The sequence below is a fragment of the Notamacropus eugenii genome, chromosome 4 (assembly GCF_028372415.1).
Source record: "Notamacropus eugenii isolate mMacEug1 chromosome 4, mMacEug1.pri_v2, whole genome shotgun sequence".
Lineage (NCBI taxonomy): Eukaryota > Metazoa > Chordata > Mammalia > Diprotodontia > Macropodidae > Notamacropus > Notamacropus eugenii.
The window spans coordinates 475,076,191-475,102,784 of NC_092875.1; positions in this window are offsets into that span (position 1 = coordinate 475,076,191).

The following is a 26,594-nucleotide window of genomic DNA, read 5'->3' on the forward strand; positions in this document are numbered from 1 at the left end:
GTTTTAGGGATGACAGTTAGGGGGATCCCCTCGATTAATTCAGTTCCAAATATTTTTAAACTAGTTTGTTACTGGTGGTGTGAAAGACTCATCCTTTCCCCCCACCCTCCTTATCAATTGATTTGCACTAAGCTTGAGTTAGGAAGGAGGCAGATGACAGTATCAGAAACTTAAGCCTCTAATGGCCCTTAGGGGTCATCGAATCCAACCCCCTGATTTTACATGTGATGAAACTAAAACCCAGAGAAGTTCGGCAAACCTGCCCAAGGTCACACAGTTAATCACTGAAAAAATTGGATTTTTTGCTCAGTTTTCTTTACTCCAGACTCATGGGCCCATTATCCCAGGATGCAGCTCACTAAAGGTAAGACAAGACCACACTGGCTTCTCATACAGAAATCTCCTGGACAGAGCCCAGTGGTATAGAAACTTTTCAGATTCCAGAAAGGCCCCGAGAGAATTCTGAGAGCTGGTTGGACCGCATCTGTGTACCGTTCAAGACCAGGGATGCCTATGACAAAGACACAGAAGCAGGGCTTGGGGGAGCAACTCCAAGAAACCTGTTTTTGTTCTCCTGCCTTCCCTACACCAGTCGGAAATGCGCCTTCCTTCCTCACATCTTGCCTGGTTCTTTCTCGGAACCTCTCCTGCATCTGCACTTCCTTTTGTGAGAGTTGTGCATGTATCTGTTGCTCTCCCTCAGCAGACTGGGATGTCCATGAGAGCAGGGGCATGGTCTTTGCGGGTCTTTGTATCTGCCTCCAAAGCCTAGCACAGTGCTCTGCACATGGCAGATTCTTAATAAACGTTTGTAGGTTCTGACTTCTGGACCTATTCCTACTGAGAACCTATGAATAGATTGGGCTGGGGGGAGAGAGGGGGTAGCAGAGTGAAGGGGAAGGGGGTGGGGCCGGTCATGGGACTCCTTTCACAGGGAATCAGTGAAATTCATTGTCAAAGGCAACATGAAAAAGTAACATTAAACAGTCAGCTGAGAGTGGGGAATGTTCCTGCAGAAGGTTACGGTGGCAGAGGTTGGTCGGTGGTATTTACAGCCCCTGAAATACTATTGACTAAAATAAGATAGCATTTCTTCAGAGAAAATGCACCAAGAAAATAAAAGCATCTGCTTTTGGAGGGTTCGGGAGCAACCTGGCTCTTCCCATCCTGTCACAGATTTTTACCAAACCTGTGTTTCAGGGATTTAAAACTCACTCATAAAAATTAACAGTGACCTTTAATGCAATTTAAAAACAAAACTGATCTGGTTTTAAATTCTGTAAGTACTTACATTAAAAAATAATAAAACTGTGCTCTCTCTAGCTGCTTTTCTGGAGGCTGGGTAACACAACAACAGCCATGCATGGGGAGGGGAGGGCATGCCAAAGCCCCTCTTATCCCCAATCCTGACCATGAAGAGCAGCTCTTTATTATTCCCAGCTATATCCTTAATGGAAAGTGCCAGCCATTCATTTCTTTATACTGAAAATTAAACTCAGTGCTCAGGAAAGGCACTGGATATTCAGCTTGGTTCTCCTGTTTCAGCTTTTCAGAGGGTAACTGCAGTCTGAATCCACCCAAGAATGATACTGTGGGTTCCCTCTGCCACTCCTGTAGGGAGGGACCTTCACCCCCACCCCTCAGCCCCCCCAGACCTCTCAGCCACAGATTGGTGAACCAATCTGGCTAACTGTGGAACCAGCTGACAATTCTTAGAGTGGAGAGGTGGGGGATGGGGGTTTGGGAGGTGAGTCATGACAAAGCCTCTTGATAGATAAGAAATAAGATATAGTGTCGAGGTAGCTAAGTGACTAAGTGGATGGAGAACCAAGCCTGCAGTCAGGAATACCAGAGTTCACATCTGAACTTACTAGCTGTGTGACCCTGAACAAGTCACTTAACCCTGTTGGCCTCAGTTTCCTCATCTGTAAAATGAGCTGGAGGAGGAAATGGTAAATCACTCCAGTGTCTTTGCCAAGAAAACCCCAAATAGGGTTATAAAGAGTTGGATAGGACTGAAATGACTGAACGGCAAGATACAGTGAAAAGAGCACAGGGTTTGAAGCTAAGATTTGAGTATGAATTTGGTACTTTCTAGCCCTATAAGCAGAGCCAAATCACTAAACTGCTCTTAGCCACAGCTTCCTCATCTGTAAAATGGGTATACTAGTTACTCACAGGATTGTTGTACCCAAACATCTTTGTCGACCTTAAAGTGCCATTGAGATGTGAATTTTTATTAATCATTTAGGCTTCTTACCCAAGCTCACAATGACTTTAGGGTTCTGGTTCTGGAATCAGACGACTGGGCTTAAATTTACTTCTTGACATTCTTTACTTGTGTGACCTTGGTCAGGTAAGTTAACTTTCCATGATCTCAGTTTCCTCATCTGTAAAACCAGGGAGTCCCCTAGGTCACCTCTAGCTCCAAATCTGATGCTACAATCTTTCATTCATATCAACATTACACATATTGGATATAATTTCTAATACTATTCATTTTCCATAGACATAGAGGTAGAAGGTGTCTCAGAGGATGTCTAATCCAATTTTGTTATTTGACAGATGAGGGAAAAGGGACCCATGATTGCTGTAGCTTCCCTCAGGTCTTGGAGTTCATAAGTGACAGACAGGATGTGAGTCTGGTTCTTCTGACACCATCGTCAGCGTTCTTTCTACTACATACTCTGAATCAGAGCAGCCCAATGGGAAACTGAGCAAATACCTAGTGAGCTGTGAGCGAAACTGCTAACCCCTCCACAGCTATGGAGTTTTGCTGTTTTGTTAACCTGAATTCTGACCCACTCTTATGCCATCTAAAAGAGAGACAATCTACTTATCAAAGCCCTGTCTCAGGATGACCCACATCTAGAAGCTCTTTCAAGTCTCCTGGAATCAAGAGGATCCAGCCAGTCTTCTAAGCAACATTAATTCAATCTGGGATCTAAAATATGGTGCAGAATTCTAAATAAAATAGCATGTTATTAATCAGGAGGTCACTGATTTGGCATGCTCGTTTATCTGCTACATGGTTGAGAAACAAGAAGTCAGTAAACCAAATTATGCACTATATTGAGGTTGTGGGGGTAGGGGTAGAGCAGGGTGGGGAAAGTGAAAGGTGGAGCTCCTCACACCCTCACTAAGAGCTCATTGACTCTTTAGATATAATTCCAAGAAGCCCAGCTATCTGGTTTACTAACCCACAGCAGATTAGAGGTGGCAGCTTCTCTGTGTGTGCTCTCATGCACAGTGGGGCTGGGACAATGTCAGGTATGTGGATAGAAAGAAGTAACAGATATCAGAAGACAGAAAAATCACAAAAACCATTACAAGAACTAAAGAAAAAAAAGCAGTCAGGTCATTTATGCAAGCAACTGTACAAACTGTCAACAATTTGTTGTTAAATTGTTTTCAGTTGTATCTGAGTCTTTGTGACCCTTTTTGGGATTTTCTTGGTAAAGATACTGGGGTGGTTTGCCATTTCCTTCTCCATTTCATTTTACAGAAGAGGAAACTGAGGCAAACAGTGACTAAGCCCAGGGTCACACAACGAGGAAGTGTCTGAGGCTGGATTTGAACTCAGGTCTTCCTAACTCCAGGCCCTGGACGCTACCCACGGCACCACTTAGCTGCCCCAAAACATCAATAGGCCCTGCATGATATAAGTTCAGAATGGAGACCTAAAGTTATAAAAATAAAATTCTGTTCATCCTGATCTGTTTAAGAATGTTTAAGATGTTTATAATGTCGTTCTGGAGATTCTGATAAAAAAAATTGCTCAATTAGAAAACATTTGGCCTCTTAAGGATATTAAATTTTAGTTACCCAGAAAATGCATTTATGTGACTTTGTTTCCTGAGGATGTCAGATAAATAAGGTGTCCATACACAATGGTTTCTATGACATAGAACCCCCAAATTCCCTTTTTTGGGAAGGGGGAACACAAAATTGCTTTTAAATAAAAATGATTTTAAGACAAGCACATGGTGAGAAAACAGTTAACTATGAGAAACTGAAGTCCATTTTTAAACATGGCTTCTTCCACCTGGGTGTAATCAGTTCTAGGTTCATTAGATTTTAGTTCTGGGAACTTAGAAGTGAATTGTAGCCCAGAGAGTTTAGCCAGTAAATCTCAGAAGCAGAATTCCAAAACATGTCTTTCCCAACCAAGTCAGGCCCTGTTTTTATTATCACACGCATGTTCTGCATGACCCTAGCTTCTGAGGAGCCAATGTCTGAAACCTGGCTAGAAACTAAGACAACAGGGTCATTTGTCATTTGGAGCTGTGATTAGCGGGAAGCTTTCTTAACTCACACAGTAAATGGTTGGATGACTTGACCTTGTCAAATAGGGGAACAGAGTGACAGGTTTCAGAGAACTAGACTGAGTGGTGGAAGACTTTGGTTGACAATGGGCCTCTTCAACTGACTAATGAAGCATTGGCATGACCTTGGATAAATCCCATCACTTTGCTGAGTATGAGCTCGCTCATTTGGCAATAAAATGGGGATAATCCAGTTTGTATTACCGGCCTCCTAGGAGTTTATGGTGATTAAATGACAACATATGTCAAGTACAGTAAGCATAAAACAAGTGACTTACTGTTAATGCTTTAAGTTGTTCACCACCATCACAGGAAAGTAATAGGGATAATAATGACAGCTAGTATTTATACTGCGCTTTAAGGATTACAAAGCACTCTCTGTATATACAGAGAGAGAACTATATATCTCTATATAGAGCAAAATATATATGTACACATATATGTATGTATGTGTAAAAATATATACATGTATATATACATATACACACACACATATGCATGTATGTGTAAAACCTCACTTTAGCCTGTCAACAACCATGACAGGTAGGCACCTAAGGAAACTGAGGCAAACTTGCCCAGGATCACACAGCTAAGCTAGTATCTGAGGCTGGATTTGGGCTCAGGTCTTCTTGACCCTAGGCCCAGCCCTCTATTCACAGTTCCACTCTGATTTATGATTTCATTGATAGTGGGAATTCTTGGGTGAGGCACTTTTCTTCACCTTATAGCCTTAAGTGAGTTGCCTGGACTAGATCATGGAGAAATTAAGTGACTTGCCAAGAGGTATGTAGCCGGTATGAGTCAGAAGGGTGACTTGAATGCAGGCTTTCCTGGCTTTGAGGATAGCTTTCTCTTTATCATATCATGGAGGTTTATCAATACAGGAAAATAGCACAGTCATACAAATAAGGAGGTTAAACATTTTTGTTTTCTGTTTCGTTGTGTTTTTTTCCTATTTTGTAATCCCCATAAGTTAGTAAAGTGTCTGGCACATAGTAGAGATTTAGTAGACACTAAATGACTGGCTGTCATTAGATTTGTTTTCTTTCCGAAAAAGTAATTTCATCTCCTTATGCCTAAACATTTTGTTCTGTAAAATGGGGGTAACATCCTTATCAAAAGTCCTCTGTTCATACATGTGGTAGTTACTGTAGAAATATACACACTGAAGACCTTGAGAAACTGGTTCCTAGAATTTTATAAGCCAGAGACAGCATCAGAGATCATTGAACCCAAATCCATTACCCTTTCCCTTCATTTTATAGGAATGAATAAGATCAAAAGAAGGGAAGGGAGAGAGGTTTACACAGAACTTTGACCTGGAAACTAGATCTAGAGTCATAAGGGACTCTAGTGATCACATCCAGTTCCATTGCTTTGCAGATGAAGATAGTAGAAACATGACATGACCTGCCCATGGTCGCCTAGTCAATAAGGAAGGAGGCAAGTTCAGGTCTTCTGCCCTAAGGGTCAGGACTCTTGCCTCTATATCACAGTTTGCATAAAAGTCAATTGATTCTCTGGCCACCCCTGAAAAGTAAATGCAGCAAGAAAGGATTGGTTCTCCTATTGAGCATGGAAGAATTAAGGCATGGAGTGAGAACTGGTATGGTTAGGGTTAAATTCATTGCATTGAGCAGCAAAATACTCTTGCCTGCCAACGTGTCGTTGTTGCACTATCCTGTGGATTCCTATCAATAGGGTTAAATTTTTATTTCATTCAAACTGTTTGACCCCTCCTTAATTTTTATGCATCTTCACAATTTTATTTATTGCATGCTGGAACCCTTCTCTCACCCATTCAGAGTAGTTTTATGGCTGAACCTCTGAAGGTTTATGATGCAGTGACCTCCTAAGAGCAGGTCATACAGAGAGGCTTTCATTTGGCACCAATTCTAAATGATCTAACTGAGCTATTTAAAGCCTGGAGACAGTGCAAGCAAAACCATGCTGGGCCCTCTGATTGGCTGCAGTCATCTTTGTTCTCTCAGAAAGGCCTTAGGAACAGCAATTGCTATAGCTGAGCGGCTATTGTGAAAGGCTGATGGGTGGATAGCATTCACCTCTTGGGAACTTCTTCCAGATTGCAGCTGGGGCTCTATTTCAAGTCTGCTCACCTCTTATGACTGAACTATGAGCTTGACAGAAAAATGAAAAGAAATGTTAATCAGTCTTTGAAGAGCACTGTCTACACATCGAGTGAGCCCATCATGTCACCTGTAGCCCAAGGGGGCGCCTCTTACAAAGGGGCTTCTACTGTGGATGCAGGTGGATAGGGTTCAACTTGAGGGGGCCTGGACCCAAAGAAGAGGGAAGAGTTTCTTGTTTATTTCTGCTTCTGCCTAACTACCTTGCACCAGAAGAGAACTCTGGGGAAAATCTCTAAAACAAAGCTCCCTAAAATGTATTCCTTCTAGAAAAGACACTGAGAGGTGAAGCCAAGATGGTGGAGTAAAGACAGAGACTCATCTGATCTCTCCCAAATTCCTCTCCAAACAACTTTAAAAGAATGCCTCAAATCAAATTTTGGTGTGGCAGAACCAACAAAAGGATGGAGTGAAACAATTTCCTAGCCGAAAACAACTTAGGAAAGTTTCCATAGGAAAGATCTGTCTCTCTGGGGTATGAGTGGAGTACAGTATAGTTGAAGCAGAACTTTGTCAAACTAACACCAGACTGGGTCCTGGAAAGCCAATGCACTTCCAAAGCCCTCAACCCATAGGTGGTAGAGGGGCCAGATGATTGGTCAGAAGGAAATTATCAGGGACATTTTGCTGACACTGGGTGCAGGACTCTTTTGCGTTATCTATATAGGGATCTGGATCACAGGCCTGGGTCATAATCTCAGGTTGAGAAGGAGTACTAGAACACTAGAGCTTGTAGCCACAGGTAGTATATACCCTGGTCACAATTCCAGGGCAGAAGAGTGCTTGTGGTCTCTTATAGAGCAGAACACAGGCCAGAGGAATAGTTAACACACCTCTTCTTAGATCAAACCATGATAGAAGAACTGAAAATGTACAGATCTCCAGAATTAACTCTGAAAATAGTAGTAGCTTGGGACAGAGCCCCCTCCACCCCAGGAGCAGAATCCAAATTTAACATAAAGTTAAAGTCAAGAAATAGACTGGAAAATGAGCAAACAACCAAAAAATAAAAAAGAACCTGACCATAGAAAGTTAGTATGGTAACAAGGAAAATCAAAACTCAAATTCAGAAGAGGACAATAATTTCAAAATGTCTACATTTAAAGCCTCAAAGAAAAATGTGAATTGGTTTCAGGCCCAAAAAGAATTCCTGGAAGAGTTAAAAAAGGATTTTAAAACTCAAATAAAGGAGGTAAAAGAAAAATTGGGAAAAGAAATGACAGTGATATAAGGGAATCATGAAAAAAGAGTCAACAACTTGGTAAAGGAAGCACAAAAAATGGATAAAGATATACAAAAATTGACTGAAAAAACCAACCTTTTATTTTTAAATGGATAGAACATTTTATTTATTAAAATATAAATTTATTTTTCCCAATTACATGTAAATATAGTTTTCAGAATTCATTTTTAATAAAATTTTGAGCTCCAAACCTTTATCCCTGCCTCATTTCCCTTCCTCTTCCCCAAGATAGCAAGCAATCTGACATATATATATATATATATATATATATATATATATATTTATATATATGTATATATAAAATATCTATACATATGTGGGTGTGGTTTTGGGTGTGTGGGTATGTATGTATGTACGTACACACCCACACCCACACCCATGCACACACACACACACACATAATATATACATATGCAAAACATATTTCCACATTAGTCATGGAAAACAACTTCCTAAAAAGCAGAATCAGCAAAATGGAAAAGGAGATACAAAATTTCACTGAAGAAAATACTTCCTTAAAAATTAGAATTGGGCAGGTGGAAGCTAATGACTCCATGAAACACCAAGAAACAATAAAACAAAATCAAAGGAATGAAAAAGTAGAAAATGTGAAATATCTAATAGGAAAAATAACCAGAGGGTAAAATAGAAATGGAAAGAATTCACCAATCACCTCCTGAAAGAGATACTCAAATGATTCCCAGAAATTAAATATCCAAATTCTAGAGCTCGCAGATCAAGGAGAATATGCTGAAAGCAGCCAGAAAGAAACAATTCAAATATTGTGGAGATACAGAAGTATAACTGTTAGAAGGAAAACAGGATTCAATCAGAGGGCTTGGAATATGATATTTAAGAAGGCAAAGGAGCTAGAGTAGCAACCAAGAATCACCTACCCAGCAAAACTGAGTATAATCCTTCAGGGGAAAAATGGATATTTAATGAAATAGAGGACTTTCAAACATTCCTGACGAAAAGACCGGGGCTTAACAGAACATTTACTTTTCAAATACAAGACTCAAGAAAAACACAAAAAGGTAAACAGGAAAGAGAAATCAAAAGGGATTCAATAAGATTAAACTGTTTATATTCCTACAGGGGGAAGATGACAGTTGGTAACTCCTAAGAACTTTCTCACTATTAAGGGAGTTAGAAGGAGTATACATAAACAAAGGGCATGGGAATGAGTTGATTATGATGGGATGATATCCCCAAAAACAAAATTAAAGAATGAGAAAGAAAAATGCACTGGGAGACAGGGGAAGGGTATAATGAATGAAAACCCCAAGAAATAGAGTTTCTGGGTAACTGGTAATTTATTAAATAGACTAACTAATAATCAATAAATTGATGGTCAGTGGTTTCTCTCAGCAACCAAAGACACTTAATTGAGATACTGAATGCCTTAAATATTTCTTTTGAAAGGGAATGCCTCTAACAGAAGAAATAAAACCTAATTGGTGGACCTTTAAATAAGGAGGTGGGTTAAAAGTCTTCATCTCTTCCTGCTGAGAACTCGGCTTGATCATGAAACTGAGACACTTCCAGGCATCTGAACAGGGGACTCCGTCTCCACCCAGATTATTCTAGTTGTTTTTCCCCTTTATGAGTTGGTTTATTCTAAACTTTAATGGAGGGGTCCAAGGGCATGGGCTCATTGCCTTGGGGCAGGAATTCACCTAGGTTAGATTTTATTTATACTCTAAACAGAAGTAAGATCTCCTAGTTGGGTGGGGTCCTACCTAAAATTGAGTAGTAAATTTCCTGAAGATTAGGGTACTCTCATCTATCAGTTATGTCCTTCAGAGATTGGAAGACTGATTTACAGAGGCTAGCCCTTAAAAGAAAAAATAAAAGGCCTGATCCTAATTAATAATGGATTACTAATATAATAAAAAATAATAATTTCTCTCAAGGGTAAGGTAAAAATGGGATAAATTATTTCACATAAGAGAAGCACAAAAATGTTTTACAGCAAAAGTGAAGGTACAGAGGGGTGTGGCAGCCAACTCTTGAACCTTTCTCTCATTGAAATTGGCTGAAAGAGGGAATAAGCTACATACTCAACTGGTTACAGAAATGTATCTTACCCTATAGGCAAGAAGGAGTAGATGGGATAAAAGAATGAGGAACATGAAAAAAGGAAGAACAGAGTAGAGGAGTCAGTGGTAAGAAGCAAAACAGTTTTGAGGAGGGGACAGGAGAGAGAGACAGAGACAGAGACAGAGAGAGTGAGAGACCAAGAGAGAGAGAAAGAAAGAAAGAAGGAGAGAGAGAGATGGATAGACAGGGGGAAAATAGGATGGAGTGAAATAGACAATAATGATAATCAAATGTAAAAAAAAAAGTTGAAATATTAAATGCATTCTTTTCAGATTATAATGCAATAAAAATTGAAAAATGGCTGTGAAAGTATGGATTAAAAAGTAATTTGAAACTAAAAACTCTAATCTTAAGAATGAATGGGTCAAAGAACAAATCATCAAAATAGTCAATAATTTCATTAAGGAGAATGACAATGAGACAACTTTCCAAATTTTATGGAATGCAGCCAAGCAACACTTAGGGGGAATTCTATATGTCTAAATATTTGCGTCAGTAAAATAGAGAAAGAACAGAGCAATGAATTGGGCATGTAACCAAAAAAAAAAAAGCTAGAAAAAGAGCCAATTAAAAATCCCTAATTAAACACCAAGTTGGAAATCCTGAAAATCAAAGGAGAGATTAATAAATTGAAAGTAAGAAAACCATTGAACTAATAGATAAAGCTGGAACCTAGTTTTATGGAAAAAAACCCTCAATAAAAGAGATAAGCCATTGATCAATTTGATTTAAAAAAAAACAAAACAAAACAAAGAAGAAAACCAAATTACCAGTATCAGAAATGAAAAAGGATGAATATGTCACCAAATGAAGAGGAAATTAAACAATTATTAGAAGCTATTTTGCTCAATTATATGCTAACAAATCTGACCATCTAAATGAAATGGATGAATAACAACAAAAATATAAATTGCCCAAATTAACAGAAAAGTAAATAGAATATAAATAGCTCCATCTTAGAAAAAGAAATTGAACAAACCATCAATCCCTAAGAAAAATTTCCAGGACTAGATGGATTCACAAGTGAGTTCTATGAAACATTAAAAACATTAATGCCAATACTATGGAAACTATTTGTAAAAAATAAACCAAAGAGTCCTGCCAAATTCCTTTATGAAACAAATATCACCCTGATACCTAAATCATGAAGAGCCAAAGCAGAGAAAGAAAACTATAAATCAATTTCCCTAATGAATATTGATGCGAAAATTTTTGAATAAAAAGCTAGCAAAGAGATTACAGCAATATATCACACCAGGTAGAAGTTATACTAGGAATGCAGGACTGGTTCAATTAGGAAATTATCTGCATAGTTGGCCATATCGATAACAAAACAAACAAAAATCATATGATTTACGTCAATTGATGCAGAAAGCCTTTGACAAAATGCAACTGATTGCTATTAAAAATCATTAGAAAGCACAGGAATAAATGGAATTTTCCTTAGAATAATAAGTAGTATTTGTCTAAAACCATCAGCAAGCATTATCTGTAGTGAGGATAAGCTAGAAGCCTTCCCAATAAGATCAAGGGGGAAGCAAAGATGCCTATTATCACCACTAATATTCAATATTGTAATAAAAATGTTAGATATTGCAATAAGAGAAGAAAAAGAAATGGAAGGAATTAGAGTAGGCAGTAAAGAAGCAAAACTCTCACTCTTTGCAGAAGATATGATGGTATACTTGGAAAATCCTAGAAAATCAACTAAAAAAACTTGTTGAAGTAATTCACACCTTCAGGAAAGTTACAGGACGTAAAATAAAATAAACCACATAAATAATCAGCATTTCTATATATTACCAACAATGTCCAGCAGCAAGAGATAGAAAGAGAAATTCCATTAAAAATTACTATAGACAATATAAAATACTTAGGAATCTATCTGTTCCAGCCCTCTAGGCCTCAAGTGAGAGCTTTCGATGACATCCAGGCCACATATGGCCTCAGGGCCACAGGTTCCTCACCCTTGTGACAAAACCAGGAATTATATGAACACAACTGCAAATCACTTTTTACACAAATAATGTCAGATCCAAATAAATGGGAAAATGTTAATTTCTCATAGGTAGGCCAAGCCAATATTATAAAAATGAAAATTTTATCCAGATTAATTTACTGATTCAGTGCCATAGTAGTCAAACAACCAAAATCATTTTATGGAGCTTTTTGGAAGTATGAAAGGTTAAGAATATCAAGGGAATTAACTGGATAAAAAAGTGAAAGAAGATGGCCTAGCCATACCAGATCACAAATAGTATTATAAAGTGGTAATCATAAAAAAAAAAAAATTGGGGCTAGAGTCACAGAGATAGAGTGGTAGATCAGTAGAATATGTTGGGTATACAATATACAGTATGTAATGACTGTAATAATTTAGTATTTAATAAACACAAAGGTCCAAGCTTTTGGGACAAACTTACTATTTGATAAAATCTGTTGGGAAAATTGGAAAGCAATTTGGCAGAAACTAGGTATAAACTAATATCTCATATCATATTCCAAGATAAGGTCAAAATGATTCAGACACATAAAGGGGGATATTATAAGTAAATTAGGGGAGCATGGAATAGGGAGCATTATAATAGGTAAAATGGATAATTTTGGATACATTTAAATTAAAAAATTTGGGCAGAAACAAAATAAATATAGCCAAGATTAGAATGAAAGCAGAAAACCAGGAGAAACATTTCTAGAGCAAGTTTCCCTGATAAAGACCTTATTTCTCAAATATATAGAGAACTGAGTCAAACGTATAAAAATATGAATCATTCCCTAATTAATAAATGCTGAAATGATATGAACAGGAAGTTTTCAGAAGAAATCTAAGCTATTGAGAGTCATATAAAAATGCTCTAAATCATTATTGGGTAGAGAAATGCAAATTAAAACAACTCTGAGGTATTATCTCACACTTTTCAGATTGGCTAATGAGACAGAAAAGGAAAGCAAAAAGGCTGAAAGGGATATGAGCAAATTGTGACAGTAATGTACTGTTTGTGGAGTTGTGAACTGATCCAATTATTTTGGAAAACAATTTGAAAAACATTCCCCAAATGCTATAAAACCATGCTTACCCTTTAACCCAGCAACATCACTACTCAGTTTGTATCCCAAAGAGATTTTTTTTTAAAAAAAAAGCAAAATGTACATGTACAAAAATGTTTATAGCAGTTCTTTTTGTGGTGGTTAAGAATTGGACGTTGATGGGATTCCCAGCAATTGGTGAATGGATGAACAAGTTGTGGTATATAATTATGATGGAATACAAGTGTGCTATGAGAAATGATAATCAAGATGCTTTCAGAAAAATCTTGAAAGACTTACATAAACTGATGCAGAGTGAAGTGAGCAGAACCAGGAGAATATCATGCACAATAACAGCAATTGTATGGTCAGTGATAAATGACTTAACTGTTTTCAGCAATACAGAGATATAAGATAATTCTGGGGGACTTACGATGAAAAATGCGATCCATCACAAGAGAAAAAACTGGTGGAGTCTGAATGCAGATCGAAACATACTATTTCTTTACTTCATTTTTTTTCATGGTATTTTTTTTGGTCTGTATTTTCTTTTGTAACAGAACTAATATGGAAATAGGTTTTACATAACCGCACCTGTACGTACACCTGTATATACAAGAAAGGTCTTAACGTAATTGATAAACATAATGGTGTGGTTACTGATCTAGAGTATGATGTCAGTGGAGAATGAAGTCAAAAGGGCCTTAGGAAGCATGACTAACAATAAGGCTAGTGGAGGTGAGAAAATTCTAACTGAGATATTTAAAATCCTCGATGATGGCGTTAAAATGTTGCATTCAATATGCCAACAAATTTGGAGAACTCAACAGCAACTGCAGGATTGGAAAAGATCAGTTTATGTCCTAATCCTAAAGAAAAGCAATGCAAAGAAATGTTCAAATTATTGAACAATTGTATTCACTTCCCATGCTAACAAGGTTAAGATTCTGAAAGCCAACCTTCAACAATATATAAATCAAGAATTATGAGAAGAGCAGGCTAGCTTTCAAAGAAGCAGAAGAACTAGAGACCAAATTGCCAATATTAACTGGATTATGGAGAAAGCAAGAGTTCCAGAAAACAAAACAAAGCAAAACAAAACAACCCTACTTCTGCTTCATTGACTATATTAAAGCCTTTGACTGTGTGAATTACAATGAAATAAATAAAAAATAACAAATAAATAGTAAAATTAATGAAAAATAAATAAAATAAAAGCAAGTCTTCAAAGACGGGAGTACCCAATTATTGTACTTGTCTCTGAGAGTGAGGCTGATGATTTTGCACAGATCTGCTTTACTTAAACCTAATTCACATGGAGTCAAGACATTACTCTTGGGATGCTGTTGGTCCTTTCAAGATGAAAGATGAACAATGACTTGTCTTCTAAGAAACCTGTATTTGGGTCAAGAAACAACAGTTAGAACTGAACATGGAACAAGTCATTGGTTTAAGATTGAAAAAGGCTGTATATTGTCACCTTATTTAACTTATATACAGAGTACATCATGTGAAATGCCAGGCTGGATGAATCAAACACCAGAATTAAGGTTCCTGAGGGAAATGTCAACAATCTCAGATATGCAGGCAATACTATTCTGATGGCACAAAGTGAAGAAGAGCTGATAAGGCTACAAGAGGAGAAGATCAAAGTTTAACATAAAAATAAACAACTAAGATCTTGGTAACTGATCCCATCACATTCTGGCAAACAGGGAGAAGAAATGGCAGCAGCGTCACATTTCATATTCTTGGGCTCAAAAGTCACTGCAGAGGATAACTAGAGCCATGAAATTAAAAGATGCTTGCTCCTTGGAAGGAAAGCTATGGCAAATCTGGACAGCATACTGAAAAGCAAAGACATTACCTTGCCAAGAAAGGTCCATATAGTCAAAGCTATGGCTTTTCCAATAGCAATATATAGTTTTTAAAAGTTGGGATATAAGGCAAGTTGAGAGTTGCAGAATTGACGTTTTCCAACTGTGATGCTGGAGAAGAATGATGGTGCTTTGAGAATCCCTTGGATAGCAAGGAGATCAAATCAGTCAATACTTAAGGAAATTAATTCAGACTACTCATTGGAAGCTTAAATGTTTTGGCCACAAAATGAGAAGATGAGATTCATTGTAAAAGACCTTAATATTGCGAAAGATTGAAGGCAAAAGATAAAGTGGATAGCAGAGGAAGAGATGGATAGACAGCAAACATGAATTTGGGCAGACTTCAAAAGATAGTGGCGGAGAGAAGGTTCTGGCATTCTGTGGTCCATGGGGTCACAAAGAGTCAGACATGACTGAACAACAACAAACTTGTATAGCCTACATCAAATTGCTTGCCGTTTCTGGGAGGGGGAAGGGAAGAAGAAAGAGAATTTGGAACTTAAATTTTTTTAAAACGAATGTTAAAAATTGTAGTTGGAAAAAATATAATATTAGAAAAGGTACTCAGTGGGCCAATAACAAATCAGGCATAGGAGCGATACTCTACCATAGATGATAATGAAGATACAAAAAGCTCAGAGATATACCAGTACAACAAGAAAATATACAGCAATAATCGATCACAGTCATTATATTCATCCATGATATAAAGACATCTTTGTGGGACCATGAAAATAGCTACCACAGCTATTTGACATTCACCCCTGATCTATGCTAGTTGATGAGCTCTCAGGGTCCAGGCCTCCTGGTCAGGCAGGGACCGCTCTCTAGTCCTTTAGTTTTCAGGGAGATTATGACCATGTTCAACTTTTTCCTTGAAAATCACGATATTTTTAGAATTCCCTCTTGTAGGGGCAGTGGTCACTTTGTTCTAGAACTTCCATACTCTAGGTACCAAGGCTAGTGTAAACCCCACTCTATGGAACTCTTTCCTCATTGGTGGAATGCCCTGCCCCGTATGAAGGGTAGGGCAAGATGAAGTTAGTGAGAGTGGGAGAGCTTTGCTTTCTTCAGCTGTCTTAAAGTCTTCTTCAAGCTTCTGGTTTCTAGCTTTTACGGGGAAGATGGATGAGGTTAAACTCATTTCAGGTGGCTGAAGAAAAGACTTTGGGAAGATTTGAGAAAGTCTGCAACCTCCATCATGTCCCTATTTCCAGTTTGCTGTGCTAGAGACTTTGAGGTGAGATCCAAGACGTTCTCTCTGATTGAGCTAAATTACTTCATATCCATTGGGAGAGTTCATTCACTCTTGTATTGTCTGACATGTATTCTCCTATGTATACTGTCTCTGATATTTGCTTTACTATTGAATTGGATAAATGGATTTCTTTGATAAGTGTTATGTGTGTTCATTGTGGAATTGGTATTTGATTCAAAGAGAGACAAGCCTTGGGGTCCTGTTTCACCCCAATAATGAAACAATCATCAGAGGTTAGTTTTAACTTGATTATATCCCCTAGGTCCTCAAGTGTGGCCCTTTGACTGAATCCAAACTTTACAGAAGAAGGATTTGTTTTCACTTTCTGTGAAGTTTGGATGTGGTCAAAGGGCCACACTTGAGGACCTAGAGGGTGATATCTGGCCTCAAGGCCACATGTTCCCCACCCCTGCTCCAAACTAATCATATTTAAAGGAGAAGAGAAGTCATCCTGAGGAATATCAGGTCACTGGATTCAGATGACTAGAGGAGAAGTGAGGCTGGTGACCTGCACAGCCCTCCCTCACTCAAAGCAAAGCCAAGTGCAAGTCATGTCATCATTTCTCTGATGGCACTGAAGGATGAACACAACAACTCCCCCTCTGAGGAGAGGAGAGTTACCTTGGCCCCAACCTCCTGCTTCTCTCCTGCTGGTAGGAATGAAGAGAAAGGCATGAAGAAAAGAAGCTAGAAGTGTCTATCCTGCCCCCTTGAGCCACACAATGACATCCCCATGCTACATGTAGGGGGACAGCCCCTTGCAACTTGTGGGCCTCATTAAATGTGGAGGCCTTGCTATACTAGAAATACCCATTTACCAGGACTACTTTTCACTCACCTATTCTCAGGGAAGGAAACAAAGAGGCAGAAGAAGAAAGTGGTTTGGGCCCTAGACATCATCCTCATCATCACTGTCTCTTGTCCCACCACTGGCAGCACCGTCATCATCATTACTATTACGATAGCTAGCATTTATATAGCACTTTACATGTTAACTCGTTGGATCCTCATAGCAATGCTGTAAGGGAGATACTGTTATAATCCTCTATTTTACAGGTGGGGAAACCAAGGCTGATAGAAGTTAAGTAACTTGGCCAGGATCACACAGCTAGGAAATGACGGAGACAAGATTCGAATTCAGCTCTCTCTGACTACACACCACCTATAAGAAGGTGTTGCTGGAGTTGCCAGGATTCAGTACATGTTGCGGTGTAGTGGCTAGAGAGCCAAGCCTAGAGTCAGGAAGACCTGAGTTCAAACCAGCATCAGACACTTACTAGCTTTGTGATCCTGGGCAAGTCACTTAAGCCTGTTTGCCTCGGTTTTTTCATCTGGCAAATGAGGTGGAGAAGGAAACGGCAAAGCAGTCCAGCATCTCTGCCAAGAAGATGCCCAGTGGGGTCAAGAAGAATTGAAAAAGGGACTAAACAAGAACAGCAGGTAGAAAAGAGCAAAAGCATTCCAGATGGGAAATATATGAACAATAACTTAGAGTCACCAATGGGTATGGCATATGTGGGGGACGTTGGAGATAAAGTCATTCACTGGCTATCTGTTAAACATTTGCTATATACAACATGGCTTTAGGGATGGAAGAGACCCCAAAGGTATTGAAGGCAAATCCCTAATTTTACAGATGAAGAATCAGCAAGAGAGATAAAGTGACTTCCCCAAGGAACTTGAACCCAGATCCTCTCATTTCAAATCTAGAATGTTTCCCATTACATCAGTACCATGCTAGGGGATGGGAGCAGATTCTTAAAAGGATCTATAATCACGTGGATGTGGACATTCCCTCAAACAATGTAGTTTGCAATGGATAGGTAGTAAGTGGATAGAGTGCTAGGCATGGACTTAGGAAGTACTGAGTGCAAATCCTGTTTCAGACATTAGCTGTGTGATCCTGGTTAAGTCACTTAACCTGAATCTGCCTTAATTTTCTCAAATGTAAAATGGGAATCATAATAGCACGTATCAGTAAGGGTTGATGGGAGGATCTGTAAAGTACTTAGCACAACACCTGGCGTATAGTAGGCACTTCACAGATGCTTGTTTCCTTCCCTCTTTCCGTCTCTTCTCCTTGCCTTCCTATCCTGTGAGACTCTTATCCTTGTCCTTCTCACAAATCCTCCATGGCAGTGCACCTAAAGTGCTGGAGGACTTCCTTTGGGTCTTGCCACTGATGTCAGAGTCTCATATACATCTGTTATTTCTTGCTCTTTATACATAACTCTCTCTTCTTTTCTGGCTCCATAGTTCTCTGATAATATACTTCATGCCATTTATGAAGAATTCTTTACTGGTAGTACATAGCAGCCTCTTTATCCTTACCATACATCTTTCCATTGCAAGATGATTAAGACATGGTCCCTCTTCTCAAAGAGCTTACAGTTGAGTAGCAAAGATAAGATACATCCATAGATACACAACATTATATAATAAAAACCTAACAGTTCTGTAATGATTATAGTGAAGTATGTAATATAAAACCATAAAGGAGATCCAAAAAGTTGGGTGGGATTGGAGGAAAAAAAGATTATCTTTGACTTGGGGAATCAGAAATGATTTCTTGGAGGAAGCATCATTTCTTGAAAGAGATGGACTATGAAGAACCACAGGCAAGTTGGGGCTGGATTGACCTTTGTTCTCTCTTCTTGCAGAGAACGATTTCTCTGGAATCTGCTTTGTCAATTAATCAATATACATTTATGAAGCACTTTCTCTGTGCCAGGCACTTCATATCCCCAAGCCAATTGTTGGGAGTGCAAAGAAAGGCAAAAAACAAAATTGTGTTCCCTGCCCCCAGGGAGCATATATTCTAATGGAGGAGACAAAATGCAAATAAACAGTTCTGTACGAGAGAGAGAGAGAGAGAGAGAGAGAGAGAGAGAGAGAGAGAGAGAGAGAGAGAGAGAGAGAGAGAGAGAGAGAGAGAGAGAGAGGAATAACCTTAGAGGGGAAGGTTCTGTCCAGGTTTCATAGCTGAACACAGGTCACCTGTCAAGGATTTATAGCCCACAGCCCTTCCAGCCCTCCAACCCATTTCCATTATGGCCATCTTGCCGTTGGGTGACCAAGTGTTCTTTTATGCAACTGCTTCTGCCACTTTCATCGGATCGATTTTGTTAGAGTAGAAAAGAGGAATCCTTGGCCAGGGGTAGGCACCTCACTGCCAATGGTGGTGGTGATGTAGATCTATTAAATGAGAACAAATAGCTGGTTGGAAAAACAGATCACAGAAATAAGTGGGTCCCTTATTTTACAGTGGGATTCTTCTCTTTCCGAAGGCCCTTATTAAGTCCTATAAGCTTATTAACTTGGCAGTCTCGATCCAGAGTACTGCCACCAGAAAAGGCGTATTCATTGAGTTTCATTTATTGCTTTTTCTCTTATAGTTTTGCCAACAGTAATAACTATCTTCCCCTCACACCCCCACATTCTTTACTAATTTCATTGAGTAGTAAGTTCAAGCTTCCTTCTGGGAATAAAAAGGAAGGTATTAACTGTGTTGCTGATGGTTCATAGACTTCCTAAACTGAGCAGGGAGAAAGATTCCTACAGCCAAATTGCTTTGTGAAAGAATGATAATACTTCTCCTGGGAATTTTAAAAATGTGTTCTTGATATCCTTCCTGGGAGGTGAAGTGTTATTACACCTTCAGCCAGATACATACAAAGAATTCATTCAAAATATATTTCGGAAGTTAGGGTTCAGTGATAACTGCCCCTAGCCATCTAGCCAACAATTTTTTTTCTTAAAGGATGAGGGGAATGGAAATTGCCTTCTTACTAATCTATGAATTTGGCAGTAGCAATTTGTTTAAAACACATATATGCACCATGCACACACAGGGGTCTAGCAAGCATACTTTAGAACTGTATATATAGTCTCCCTTTCAAAGTTACAAATGAACAGTTTGCAGCTTCTTCTGTTTCTCCTTTTCATTCCCTGAGAACAGGTGAGTCAACAGCAATCCTGAGAAATTAACGTTTAGGTGTTGTGAGACCCACTATGTTCTAGGAGGCTCATGTGTTGCAAGGGGCTGCCCCTGACAGGTAGCAGCAGTGGTATGTAACAGTGCCCTCATTCTGCACTGGAGACAAAAAAGAATGCAAAAAGAGTTGGACATCACCACAGAAAACCAAACTATTTGGGCACCACGGTGCCTCCAACGTTCTCATCCAGTCACTTCTGCATTTATAATAAGGTTATCATTTACCTGTGTATCTTCGGGGTGGAGAATGGGCTGGTTTAAAATAAAGATATTGGGGAGATTGTTTCAATTGTAAATTTGTTTGCAAGTTTTTATTTATTTGTCCTATTTAAAACATTTTTCCCCTTGCAAAACTGCCCTGAGGCACAAATACAGAGGAAACAGCAAGAGTAATTCCGCTCAGTGTTTGTTTTGTTTTGTTTTTTAATAAGCAAATGGCTGTCTACGTGCTGCTCCAACGGGGGAAGACAAATGAGATTAATTTGTGGTTCAGTCACATCCAACTCTTTGTGATCCTATTAGAATTTTCTTGGCAAAGATACGGGAGTGATTTGCCATTTCCTTCTCTAGCTCATTTTACAGATGAGAAAACTGAGGGAAACAAGATTCAGTGTCTTGCCAAGGGTCACACAGCTAGTAAGTGTCTGAGGCTGTATTTGAACTCTTGAAAATAAATCTTTCTGATTCCCAGTCCAGTGCTCTAACCACTGCACCACCTAGCTCCCTAGAGAGATTATAGCAGAAGACCGTATTTATTATACTTTGATTCTAGGTTGGATCTGTAACCTAATCTATCTGGGTACCATCCCTATCCCCCAAGACACACACACACAAAGATGGGGATGACAAACTCTCTACAACTTCTCATCCAGTGTGATTCTTGATTATGTCCTACCAAAATTCCTCCATGGGGGTTGCTTCCAATGTTTTGGGGCCTCCTATAGGGTTTCTACACATTTACACCCACCTTCACCTTATTCAGCATCTACTAAATGCAAGACTTTGTGTGGGACATTGGGAATACAAAGTCAAAAGTGCAATCCTCCCTGTCTTTAAGGAACTTATGTCCTAATGGATGAGATCTTCAAGGTCTTTTAGTTCTGAACTTAGCTCGGCAGGAATCCACTCTAAAAGTCCCACAGGTGATGATTCAGTCTCTAGAAATAAAGAACTCACTATATCATGAGGCAGCCCATTCCACTTTGGGATAATCTTTTGTTAGGTTCACTCTTCCATCACCTTTGCTGGGTGCAAGAAATGAATAAAAGCAGAAGGGGCAAGTGAGGTCTTGAGATCCAGTCTCAGCCTTGTCTAGACAAGCACATGCTTTCCTTGTCTTGCATAATCAGTCACCATATCTTTTTGGGGAGGGAAGGGGATATAAGTCCCCTCATCTCCACCCACAGTGAGTCTAAGAGAGCCGTCAGAGTGCAAAGTCATACTCTCAAAAAAGAGGAAGGAGAGAGGTCTAGACATCTTGACATTGTGTGGTTACCAGTGGATCATACAGGTTATCCAGTGATTAAAGCTTGCTCTTAGATGACTGAATGAAGAATACCTATTGTCCAAGTTATGTAGTGCGTGGACAACCATGGAATGCACCCATAGTGCATGTATCTTGGACAGACACTGTAGATGGATAATGAAATAAGGTAAGGAATGAATAGAAGGAGAAGAGGCTAGACTGCATTTGGGAAATTGAACGAGGCTTTTAAAAATCTGAAACTTCTCTCCAAAAAAAGCCCATATTTTTAATACCAATATTCTTTTGTTTATTCTACGTGACTATCACCACAGACTCCGAAGGATTCAAATCTCTAGTCACCCAAAGGCAACAGAGAGACACACGATGGACAGGAATAGACTTCAGCAAAGAGTGTAATGTAACATGAAGGAAACCTTTAAAGATATCTGACTGGAAAGGGCGGAGCTGGGGGGTACGACAGAATGCTGGCTGAGAAAGACCCAACCGCGTCTCTGGCAGACACGGTGTCATCCCGGGCCAGTCATATAACTTTTCTCAGTCTCAGTTTCCTCTCCTGCAAAATGGAGATAGTAATAGTGCTTGCTTGTTGTTCTGAGGATTTAATGAAGTAACATTAGTATAGTGTCTTGCAAATGTATAAGTATGTAAACGCTATGTGTACACATATATGCTAAGTATGTGCAAGTACATATGTATGAAATATGTATATTTTTTTCAATTGAAACCTATGATTTCACTGGTTCAGGAAATTCCCTGTAAGTAGCGCTCTCTCACAAATATAGATCAGCAGCTATTTTCCAACTGAGGTGTTGAATGTCTTTCCTAAGATCACCGGCCATTAGGCCTCAGTGTTAAAACTTGAATCTTAGGTCTTTCTGATGCTAATAAACCACTCTACCAATTGTCCCCAATCCTACAATGCCTCTTATGTAAAATGAGAGGATTGACTCGGTGGACTCTGAGGTCCTTTTCAGCTGTAAATCTCTGATTCTATGATACATGATTTCAGCAGTGTATGTTCTCTTGCTGTCACAACCTTTCCATACCTTAGTAGAGTTTGAGGAGCTTCCATGACTCACAACAATTCATCTTCAGGGGGTCACTTTCTGGTGGTAATCCCCTCTAACCTTGGCTAGGTTGTTCTTTAGATAATAGACACATAGTCAATGGCTAGGCCCATCATCAAGTCGTCCGAGCTTGGTAGGACACAATAGAAAGCAGGATTATAGATTCAGAGATGCAAACGATTAAGAAACCAAATAGTCCTTTTACAGATGAGAAAACTAAGATCTAGAGAGGACTGGTTCAAGATTATATGGGTAAAAAAGAGCACAGGTGGAAATCAAACTCAGCTCCTGTCATTTGAGAATTAGGGCCTTTGCCACTGTGGAGTACTGCTGACACAGCCTTAAAAGAGCTAAGCAGGTTCCCCACCTCTAGGACATGCTTCTTGCCAGGATGACTCCTTAGTGCATCCAAATGTGGGCTGGATTTGGACCTGGGGGACCTGGATTTAAATCTTGATTCTGCTACTTCCAGTCTGTGTGATCTTGGACATGTCACTTTATCATTCTAGGTCTTCTTTTTTTCATCTATAAAATAAGGGAGGTAGGTTATATGGCCAGTAAGGTCCTCTCCAGCTAAGAGAATAAATAATTTTTACACACTAGAGAATGTTGATGATGATGAATGTATGGAGGATGATATATACCTTGATACTTCAAGGATCTAAAATTGCATCACTATTTCTGTCAACACAAGTCATGGACTCTCTATAACTTGATAGATGCCTTATCAAAGTTGCTGTAGCTAAAAAATTCATCACCCTGAAGTCAGTCTGGCTTCTGAGCCTTTCTAAAACATGGACTCCACTTCTGGCTCTCCCCAGATCTGAGAGATGAACCTTTTGCCTTATCTTATCAGAAACAAGGCCTCTATATCATGGCAGGGGACCATCTCCTCCACTTTCAGCTTTGTGGTGCTCTTACCTCCCACCTACCCACCCCCTGACTCTCTAGTACCGTTTTATGTATCTCATTCCCCATTTAGAGTAAACAACTTGCTTGCTTATGTTTGAATACGAGTGCTTAGAACAGTGCCTAGGACATAATAAGTATTTAATGAATGCGCTGTTATCTATCTATTTAAATAACTGTCTATTTACTTTTCTGTCCATCTGTCTGACTGTTCTATCTCTTTCTCTGTCTTCTATTTATCCAATTGTAGCTAGAGTTTGGAGAATAGGCATATACTCAGTCCATCACTAGGCTCTTAATTAAAGTCTTTCCAACAGTTTCAGCTTGGCACAACCTGCCCAAGCTTGAATTCTTCTGCCATAGCCTTTGGGTATAATATAGTTAAGTATTTACATAGAATCCCCTACACCCATTTGTACCTTATGGCAACCAAACTCAACTAAAATCAAATCTCTTGCCCTTGACCAGAAAAGAAGGAAATCTATTCATCTTTGAGCAGACATTAATAGGCAAGATGAATGAAAAGTGTATTTGGCTTAGATTCAGAAGACGGGTGAGTCCTAGCTTCATCATTTATTAGCTACGTGGCCTTCAGCAAGTCCTTTCCTAGCCTCCATTTTCTCATTTGCAAAAGGGAGTCTAACAGTTAGGGCTGTCCTGGCAAATTTTTAATAACCCCATTTCAAAAAAAAAAAAAAGGCAACCATGATACATTTTAAAAATTAATCTAATTTTCCCCATAATTTTCTTAAGTTTAGAAATAATCAACAAAGTAATTCAAGTCTTGATTTGTAGCATTTGCCAGTTTCTGAGGAATAAATGCTCACAATAAAAATTTAACAATTGGCTGTTGTGAACTGGCTTAAGCTGGCTCCAGCACACCCTGCTAATAATACTGGTACAACTTACTCAATAGGGTTGCTGTAACGCTCAAATGATACAATGCTTGTCAAAGTATTTCACCACTAAGCAATAAATAATATCCTTATAAGCTCTTAGTAATACATGTTGAGATGTGAATGGAGACTTGCTATTTGTGGCCAAAAAATTTAAAAAAAATTCGTGGTCAGATTGCCCTTATCTGGTTCACTTCAAAAGAAAATGGTTTGGGTAGCATGACTTTACTCCTTGCTCCAGGTTGATACCCTCTTCCAATAATCCAAATCATCCACATCTACCCAAAAATTCAAAGGGAAAACCCTACATTGGTTTTCTGTGTTGTTTTTTTAGTTCTTTGAAAAAACCCCATTTTTCCCCTTTGCTGTGATTCTATCCCCTCCCTCTCCCCCAACTGTCTCTTGTCACAAAGAAACAGTGAAGCAAAAGCAAACCAACATCCTTTCCATGTAGTCTTCTACCTCTGTGCTGGGGGGTAGAGGGGGAGAAAGATAAGTTTCCTCATCCGGTCTCAGGAGTTGGGCATTGCAATGATCCAGATTCTAACATCTTAAAGTGGTATTTTTTTTTTTTTTGCCATTCTCATGATTGTATATGCTTGTATCTTGATTGTCTCACTTCACTTTGTGTCAGTTCATACATTTTCACATTTCTCTGTGAAAATCCTTTCTCACTGCAGGGGCATTACCTCATCATACCCTGTGCTAGGTGCCCCTTCCCTCTTTCTATTGTCTTCCTCGTTAGATTGTGAGCTTCTTCTGAGGGCAGGAGTCATACACATAGCACAGTTTCTTGACTCATTCTCCTAGGAAGGATATTCCCTTTATCTTCTGGTTCTTGTGATCACAAAAGCACTGCTATAAAAATTTTGAAATGCACACATCAGGTGTATAGGGTTTTTTTTTTTGTCACTGTACTCTTTGCAGTGTACTTTGGGACAAATGATATGAACGGTTTGGTGGCTTTTCTCACATAATTCCACACTATTTTCTAGAAGTACTAGAACAACTGACAGTTCCACCAGTAATGTATGAGTGTACTAGTTCTCCCACAACACCTTTAACACTGTTAATTTTGATAAAAAATATTCCTCACTTTGAGGGGTTTGAGGTCAAATCTCAGAGTTTTTTAAATTTTCATTTGCTCTGGATTTTAGGGAAGGGCTTCATAGACTGGAAAGATGATCACTATCTTCCTGATCTCCCTTAATTCTAGTGCCTTTCCTTTATCAATTATTTCTCATCTATTCTCTACATAGTGTGTTTGTACATAGTTGTTTCCAACTCATTAGACTGTGAGCTCCTTGAGAAGGAGATTGCCTTTCTTTTTATCCTTGGGCACTTAGCCCAGTGCCTGGCACATACTAGGTACTTAATAATTGTCTATTGACTGACAGAACATTCCTTGAACACAATACTCTAGTTCTTTTCTGTCTGAAGAACTTTGGAACCAATTGTGAGATACAGGAGATACTGGCACAGGACTGATTACCCAATATGGCAACACTTGCATCAAAGAACCTGTTACACTCTATGAGTGAAGTAGAATTGCAGTGGCTAAAAGAAATGTGAGATGAAAATTTAGAGCCATTTCCATTCCAATGTTCACATGGAGTATTTATGTCTGACCTGTGGTAGAACTTTCCGAGCTCAAATTGTTCTGATTAGCCACAGTTGGACACATGGTAACTTAACCCCAATGTAGTGATGCCACTTTGGTCCTCTTTGAGAACAAAGGGCAGCACTATATCAATCACCATAGTAGCTCTTTTCTCTGTCTCTCTACCACATCTGGAATGTCTGCCCTTCCCATCATCTTCTCCTTATAGCTTTTCTGGGTTCCTTTCAATACCCAGTTCCAATCTCATCTGCACAAAACCTTTCCTGGTGCTATCCATTTTCCCTCTTCCTCCTTGATCCCCTACCATCTAAGGAGGGCACCAAGGGTATTTACCTTATCATTTCCTACCTGGTTGATTTCCTGGATTTTATAATCTCCAGAAACTCATCATTTTGTAAGATGAGTTCAACTTAATAACTCAAACCTCCTTGGATCATTTCTCTTTGCAGCAGCATTACCTCATCACACCCCTGTGCTAGGTACCCCCTCCTGCTTTTCAGTGTCTTCCCCCATTAGATTGTGAGCTCTTTCTGAGGGCAGGAACTATTTGATGCCTCTCTTTGTATCCCCAGTGGTTAGCATAGTGCCTGGCACAGAGGAAGCTCTTAATGAATGTTTATTGACTGAGATTCCACCCT